Raw genomic sequence first — 9016 nt, forward strand, 5'->3', positions numbered from 1 at the left:
CTTCCCCCTGCTCCCTGGTGCTGCAGCCATGCAAGGTGCTGCCCTAGGCAGACCACGAGTGCCTAATGGTAAATACTATAAAAACTATACACTACAGGTGCACGGGACCTCAGCCAACTATATATGACAGGTATACAGGACCCAAACTATTCACTACAGGTATACAGGACCTCCACCAACTCTATACTACAGGTATAAATGACCCAAAACTATACACTACAGGTATACAGGAACTTCAACTATATACGACAGGTATACAGGACCCCAAACTATACACTACAGGTATACAGCACCTCCACCAACTCTATACTACAGGTATACAGGACCCTCAAACTATACTGTACAGGTATACAGGACCCCCGAACTATATACTACAGAACACTACAGGTATACAGGACCCCAAAACTATACACTACAGGTATACAGGACCTCCACCAACTATACACTACAGGTATACAGGACCCCAAACTATACACTACAGGTATACAGGAACCCAAAACTATACACTACAGGTATACAGCACCCCCACCAACTCTATACTACAGGTATACAGGACCCCAAACTATACACTACAGGTATACAGGACCCCAAAAATATATACTACAGGTATACAGGAACTCCACCAACTATATACTACAGGTATACAGGACCCTCAAACTATACACAACAGGTATACAGGACCCCCGAACTATATACTTCAGGTATATAAGATCTCCACCAACTCTATACTACAGGTATACAGCACCTCCACCAATTCTATACTACAGGTATACAGGACCCCCACCAACTCTATACTACAGGTTTAAAGGATCCCAAACTATACACTACAGGTATACAGGACCTCTATCAACTATATACTACAGGTATACAAGACCCCAAAACTGTACACTACAGGTACACAGGACCCCCAAACTATACACTACAGGTATACAGGACCCCCAAACTATATACTACAAGTATACAAGACCTTCACCAGCTATACACTACAGGTATCCAGGACCCTCAAACTATAAACTACAGGTATAGAAGACCTCCACCAACTATACATTACAGGTATACAGCACCTTCACCAACTATATATTACAGGACCTCTACTAGCTATGCACTGCAGGTATACAGTACTTCCCAAACTATACAGTACAGGTACACAGCCCCCCCATTATACACTACTGGTAAACAGGACCTCCCTCAACTATACACTACAGGTATACAATCCCCCCTAATTACACACTACAGGTATACAGGACCCCCTCAACTATACACTACAGATATACAGCCCCCCCCAACTATACACTACAGGTATACAGGATGGATGTTTGAAGTGTTTAGTTTATTTCTAATGTGTATAAGCTACAATTTACATAAACAGAATAATAGAATAAATTTTATTAACAGACTGAAACTTTATACCCGGGCAGCGCCGGGTACATTTTCTAGTATATATATATATATATATATATATATATATATATATATATATATATATATATGGTTCAGGGAAGAAAAAGAGTGCTGCACCTCACACCTATGGCTGATACTAGTACCTCTCGGCTGCATAAAAATCATCAGAATTCTGTATGTGAATTGATCAAGCCACACTGCCCCATGTACCTCGTGCAGGTATCTGATACACATGGGTCCCTACACTAAGTCCACACTGTGCCGGTCAGCGGCTGGGTTTTGGTGTGGCATTTTTGGGTCTGGTCCTGTGGCATGGGGGTTGCAGGGCCGCTCCATGGCCTCCCTTCCCTGACTGTGCACGCCTGCGAGGGTGGTGGTCGCTGACTGGCATAGTGTGGACTTAGTGTAGGAACCCATGTGTATTAGATACCTGCACGCGGTACATGGGGCAGTGTGGCTTGATCAATTCACATACAGAATTCTGATGTTTTTTATGCAGACGAGAGGTACTAGTATCAGCCATAGGTGTGAGGTGCAGCACTCTTTTTCTTCCCTGAACCGTATTTTGTTTCTCTCTTTTCTCCGTGTTTTGCACTCCTCCTGGTGAGACCCACATGACCGCAATTAGCAGGAGACACTTGAGTGCTCATGGTTTTAATCCCTCCTGTCTGTCGCATTCTATCTTTGATAGCTATGGTGAGTGCAATACCTTATCCAGACTTGTGCTGTTTGGGGGCAGCTTCCTCCGCCGGTGGTGCAGGCTGGGTTTTGGTGTGGCATTTTTGGGTCTGGTCTTGTGGCATGGGGGTTGCAGGGCCATTCCATGGCCTCCCGTCCCTGACTGTGCACGCCTGCGGGGGTGGTGGTCGCTGACTGGCACAGTGTGGACTTAGTGTAGGGACCCATGTGTATCAGATACCTGCACGCCGTACATGGGGCAGTGTGGCTTGATCAATTCGCATACAGAATTCTGATGTTTTTTATGCAGCCGAGAGGTACTAGTATCAGCCATAGGTGTGAGGTGCAGCACTCTTTTTCTTCCCTGAACCATATATATATATATATATATATATATATATATATATATATACATATAGCTTTGAATTCGCTACTCTTAGGCTATGTTTACACACAGTAAAACAAAAGCAAGAAAACACTTTCAAGATCCTTTCAGACATAGCATAAAGAATAGCCCCAGAGGAAATATATTGATAGCCTATTCACAGGATAGGCCATCAATAACTGGGCTCCCTCTTGTTACCAAAACAGCTCTGACTCCTCAGGCATGGACTCCACAAGACCTCTGCACCATCTCAGAGATGTGGATTGGTTAAGCTTTGGGGCATTTGGAAGCCAAATTAACACCCTGAACTCTTTGCCATGGTCCTCAAAACTTTACTGAACAATTTTTGCTGCAGTAATTCTTCTGTAAGATTAGAACTAAAAAGATCCCAGCGAGCTTGGCTGTCCATGACTTGGAGCTCTTTTTTGTGGGAAGTAACATCTGCATAAGTTTAGGACATACTCTGACACACAGTTTTCTAGCCATTGTAATAAGGTGGTTTGCGAATCTCAAGTCTTCTGGTATTTATCAGCTGCTGTATGTCCTGCAGGAAATGGCGTGGTGCAGGACATACAGCAGCTGACAAGTTCTGGAAGACTTGAGATTTTTTAATAGAAGTAAATTACAAGTCTCTGGAACTTTCTGGCACCAGTTCATATATATATTTTTTCATGTTACAGTGCCAAGACAATCGGCTAGGTGTTGTACTCAGGTGCTGCAGACGTAGAGGGAGGGGAAGTTCAATCATACCTAGACAGGTTGAGGTCAGGATGGAAAGCATGTTCAGGGTATAACTCTCATACCATCTATTCATTAAATAACATGTAAGCAAATGGCATTGTTTGTAAACCGGTGCCACATGACTTTCAAGCCTCCCCCTTGAGGTGTATTATAAAAGCTATGTGCATTGGCATAGAGCGGTTTATCGAGTCATGTGCATGTTATGCGTGTGGTAAATAGAGTGGTAATTAATAAACAACTACTGTACAGCGTGACATTCTATACAAAGAAGCAAGTTCAGGTTTGTCAGCTTTGTGATAAACATCTAAAAGAGACGTTAATCGAAATTAAAAACGCTGAACGTTTATTGATGCAGAACTAGAGTCACTTCCAAATCCAGCTCATTTAAAAGAACTAAACATCGAAAACACACTAAAAAGTAAAAAAATAAAAAAATCTATTTTGTCACATAATGAAATTACAATGGAAAAATACAGGTGTAAAAGGCAGAAAGTGATCACAGATTTGCCTCAATGTTGCTCATCTCATTCTATAATTACATCTAATTCTATATGTACACCAAGGGTTGTGAAACCCCACCTACATGCACTTGAATGCGCTAAACTGTGCAAAATTATTATTTATTTTTGAGTGACGTCAGAAAGTGGTGACAGGTCCTGGTAACCAGGTAACCTGGTAACCAGCCTTATCACTGATCTGCCACTGCTCACCTTAGCCCATTTGGCCCAAGGACCAATCACAGTGTGGAATGACAGGGACTGGTTTCTGACAACTCTCCTGGCTCTGAACTCCTCCATTGTGTGTGGAAGGAGTTTAGAGTCAGAAGAGAACAGCCCTGCAGCAAAGTAACATGTGAAACACATACTGTACAAACACAATTTAAAGGGAACCAATCACACACAAATTGGCCATAAAGATAAGGAAACGTGCTGGTACATCAGCCAGCACGCTTCCTAACCATCCCCCTGTCCCCTCCGTCCCATGAACATTCAGCCCGCAAAGTTAGTTTAATAGTGTCCCGCGCTGTATGCAAATTACCATGTAAGTAGTCAAGGTGGGCGGGCGGCTGGTCAAGTAGTCCCGGTGGGCGGGGGCTTCGTCATGTAGTCACAGGCTCCTGGGCCGCCTCCGGTGCTGTAATCACGCCCCTCCGGGCGTGTTGTAAAGCGGCTCCTAGTGACGTCACTCGGGGGGGCCGGCATTGCACGTCGGCCGCGCCGACGTCTTTACTAAGCTGCGCGTGCGCAGTACAGTGGGTGAAGCCGCTGCTGTACTACGCCGCGCAAGTGCAGTACAGCAGCGTCTTCTCAGGCTGCACTGCGCATGCGCAGCTTAGTAAAGACGTCGGCGTGGCCGACGTGCAATGCCGGCCCCCCCGAGTGACGTCACCAGGAGCCGCTTTACAACACGCCCGGAGGGGCGTGATTACAGCACCGGAGGCGGCCCAGGAGCCTGTGACTACATGACGAAGCCCCCGCCCACCGGGACTACTTGACCAGCCGCCCGCCCACCTTGACTACTTACATGGTAATTTGCATACAGCGCGGGACACTATTAAACTAACTTTGCGGGCTGAATGTTCATGGGACGGAGGGGACAGGGGGATGGTTAGGAAGCGTGCTGGCTGATGTACCAGCACGTTTCCTTATCTTTATGGCCAATTTGTGTGTGATTGGTTCCCTTTAACCCCTTTCTACCTTGATCGTCACCCCTGTCCCCTGTTACTGTACCTAATATCACCCCCATGTTCACTGTTGCTGTACCCAATAGTCTTCTTTGTCATCTGTTGCTGTACCTGATAGTCTCCCCATCCCTTATTATTGTACCAACTTCTGCTAACGTGCCCTTCTGACTGGCTGCTCATCATAGACTGTATAGTGCTGTTTATGTCAGATGGCAGGATGACAGCGGCAGAGAACAGTTGACAGCAGGCGGCCAGGGAACTTGCATTTGCGACAGGTACAGAGTAAATGTACAACACTTTTATGTCGCCCACAGCCCCTGCAGCAGAATATATTAGAGGTTTAGGCTGGACAACCCCTTGTGCTTTTACATACAGACCCAGTAGATCCCCCCCCTTCCCAGTTATAACCATCTAATGTATGTAAATGTTCTACTTTAGGTGAAGACTATTTGTGCCAAGTACTGGAAAGGGACAATTACCCTATATTAAAATGAGCTTCTTACTTATGTCAACTACAACTGGAGTATTCCCTTCCTTTGCATTATAATAGAAAAACACCAAATGATATAAATAGAGCAACTCTCACTTCTTATCAAATAGGATTCCTTGTGGGTATATCTTTGTAGTTTCTCCTCTGGTTTTTGGACACAGGCCATGTTAGCTCATATATTGTTATTTACATTTTAGGTACATTGCCCCAATTTTATTCACTTACATAATCAATCATGTCTTAGTCATTTGCTTCATCACAGTCACAATAATTAATGATCTTCTCTTAGTAAGGTTCATTGTAGATGATTATTAAACTGTCCAACCTGTATTCCTTAGGGTTTTTATGTTTACCGTATTTGTGCATATACTGAATGTAGACTTTTTCTAATATATACTATTTTATATGATAACTTAGTACCTGGAGACTGTCTGTATCTTATGTATATACCACTGACTAATAAAACATGTTATAAAAAAAATGTGAGATAAAATTTGTAAAGATAAAAAAATGCAAACTCTATGGGGTGTTTCTTATTACTCCAGAAGGGGGCACTATCACTAACAGTCCAATGGGCCTGCCTACCACTTAGAATACCAGTAGTAGCCCAAATGCTGGCAGACTATTTTAATAATTTACAAACTATAGAAACGTATTGACCAGCAGGTGAGGCACTATTTTATAGCCAATTATAATCAGCATTTGGGATAATGTTCTTAGTACAGTCTTTGGCTCACTGGGCAGGCTTTTGGGTCAACTACTCCTGCATGAGGTTCATTATTAGTTTCTTGAGGCTGATCATGGTCTTCTTAGTCACAACATGTGTCAACAGCTTTTGCGCTCCCTACAAGAATATTGCTCAGCCGGCCCTTTCATTGTTCAGTACTTGACAGCACAGCCGACTATCTCATCCTGAAGGATCATGATTCTTGGCATTTATTGTATTGTATTATTGTATTCAATACTGTGGTAGGTATTCAGTACTGTGTCCGCCACCCCCAGCAGAGGAAGCCCTGCTCACTTTGTGGCTGTGCTGCACTCTCTTCTTACTGGTGCCAAACTTTTATATTGTCCTCTACACTGGTCTTAGAAAGGGTGATGTGCTAGTTGCTTCAATTTTCACATCATAGGGTCTGTTTTAACCTTAGTAGAGGGAAACTGGTTGTCAAAATGGGGCCACAGCACACAACTTTGGAAAAGCTGAGGAAGTACAGCACTGTGAAATTTGCATATGGAGCACGCAGCTGAGCCAACGACCAGATCTCCACGACGTGACCGGGAGCGGTGACTTGCAGGAGCTAGTGTGTATGCTGGGCCTTGTCCAGGGGTGGGGTGGGTTTGGGGGGAAGGGAGGCTGCCCAGGGTGACAGGTTCCATTTAAGAATTGTGCTTCATTATTGAAAACTTCCCTTGCATTTTAATTGCATTGTGCTCCATGAGCATGTGCACCTTTACTCCCATATTCTAAGATGTTCAAGGCTTAAAGCATACCCGTCATTTCCAAATGCATGTTTTTATTAGAGTTACCCTTTAGGGTTGTGACAGAGATATCTTTGATGTTATTGAGCCCCAGAGTCCACTCCATGCTGCAGAGCTGAGCCTAGCCTTAGGGGACTATTCCACGGGAGCGATAATCGGCTGAAAGTACAATGAAAATTCTTGCACTGAGCTGAGCTGATGATTTAAACAGTACATTACTATAAATGACATGTGGTGGAAGGGTTACTGACACACTGGGTTTTTGCAAGGTGCTATATGAACAGACATAGAAAAAACAAGGCAGCAAGGAAAGGGTTACTCTAAGCACTGAACAGGCTGGCACTATGTTGAGGGAAGATTTGTGCTAACATGCATTACTATAGATGTCAGCATGCCAGAGAGAGGGGGTTGCAGATGCACTGGCTTTGCAAAGTGCTGTGAGCAGAAATGAAATAAATAGCAGAAACAAAGGAAGGAGAGGGTTACACTAAGCGCTGCTGCTGCTGGGAAGCCTTGATTTACCTTGCATGGACAGTCAAAGGTGCGGGTACACAGTCCAGTGCCCATTTGCTATGTTTCTGCTCTCTCCTGTACAAAGCAGTGCTAATACCCACCCCCACTTCCTGTAATCTGCCTTTCTGAGGCTGTTACTAGAGATGGATTTCCTCTACCAACAGACAGTGGACAGCAGATTGCACAGAAGGGAGACTCCTAGTGGACAATATTTCATAGCTATCTTTCTAGAGTAAGGAGTCATCTTTGGAAAGTGAATGATGCACAAAATTGTTAGGAGTCAGATTGGCTATTGTATGGACTGAATTTTTAGAAATACCATTTAAATATGGAACTATACGGTTTATAAATCCTGCATTGTACATGAGGTAATGAAAGGGTTACAAATACCCTTTTTAAAATGAAAAGTATAAGATTTCACCATCGCGTCTCTATCTAATAAACAAGCGTAACATTTCAGCGTGCTGCTCGCATGTCTGCCCCCACATATAGTATGCTTTAGTGTTTAATCACATCATTAATCTTTAGTTTAATAAACAGAAAATTGAACAGTCCGCAGTCTGGAAGGGTAAATGGCTGAGATCAAACTGTTGTATGCACACAGATTAAGTGTCTGGTTGGCAGCAAGATATTTACCACATGCAAACTCATTGACTAATAGAGTGGACAACAGACTTCAGAAGAAATGACCTCTGTATCAATAGAGGTACATCCACTAGTGTATGCCTGTAACATAATGTACTGTGGCTGGTTCATCCAGACAGGTTGTACTTTTATGTCTCATTTCTGTGCAGCCATTTCACTTATCATAAGTCAATGTGGGGCATTAATAGAGTTTACGTTGGGGCCCAAATGCTTCAAGTTATGTCTATAGGTGGAAAACTCTGAAGGCCCTATTATACGAAGCCATTATCGGCTGCTCCCCGGTTGAACTAAAGTTTATTCAGAGAGCCCCCCTGCAGCTCTCCCGCCCTACACACCTCTCATTGCCCCATGTAATAGGGGCTTTAGACTGTCCATTTGGACGAAAGACTGTCCATTTGGACGAAAAACCTTACTGGGGTGCAATGTTGCACCACTGTTTTCTTAGAGCTGTGGTCAGTATGATGGGGTCCTATCGTGAAGCTACCATTGACTTTACTGGGGGCTTCAGGGTGGTTTCATGTGAAAAAACATGTCATTTCTTTAACCACATGGTACAAAATCTCCTATTGTAACCAATGGAGATGGATTTTTTTACCAATCATTAGGTATATTTGAGAAAAATTTAAGTGCCCATCACCTCCATTAAGACAGAGATCACAGTGAGCCAGGGAGTGAAACACCATTACATGAAACGATTGTAGACCCTGCTTGGCCGTTAATCGTTTTGTGTAATAGGAAATGTCATCTGATCATGGTCTTACAACATGCTGAAAGATCGCTATTAGGGCAGCTGAGGTCTGCTACGCATTGCTCTGTGTAACAGGAGCGGCAGCAGACCACCGCTGACTACAATGGGCAACTCGAATGATCTAAGGATCGTCCGGGCATCCCTACCCTCTGCTCCCGCTCCTTCCTTTTGCTGTCTGTGTGTGTAATAGCACTGGCAGAGAGTCAGCGCTCACTTTCCCTTGAACATTATACCGTGTAATACGGCTTTTAG

This window comes from Dendropsophus ebraccatus, chromosome 8, assembly GCF_027789765.1.
Source record: "Dendropsophus ebraccatus isolate aDenEbr1 chromosome 8, aDenEbr1.pat, whole genome shotgun sequence".
Classification (NCBI taxonomy): Eukaryota; Metazoa; Chordata; class Amphibia; order Anura; family Hylidae; genus Dendropsophus; species Dendropsophus ebraccatus.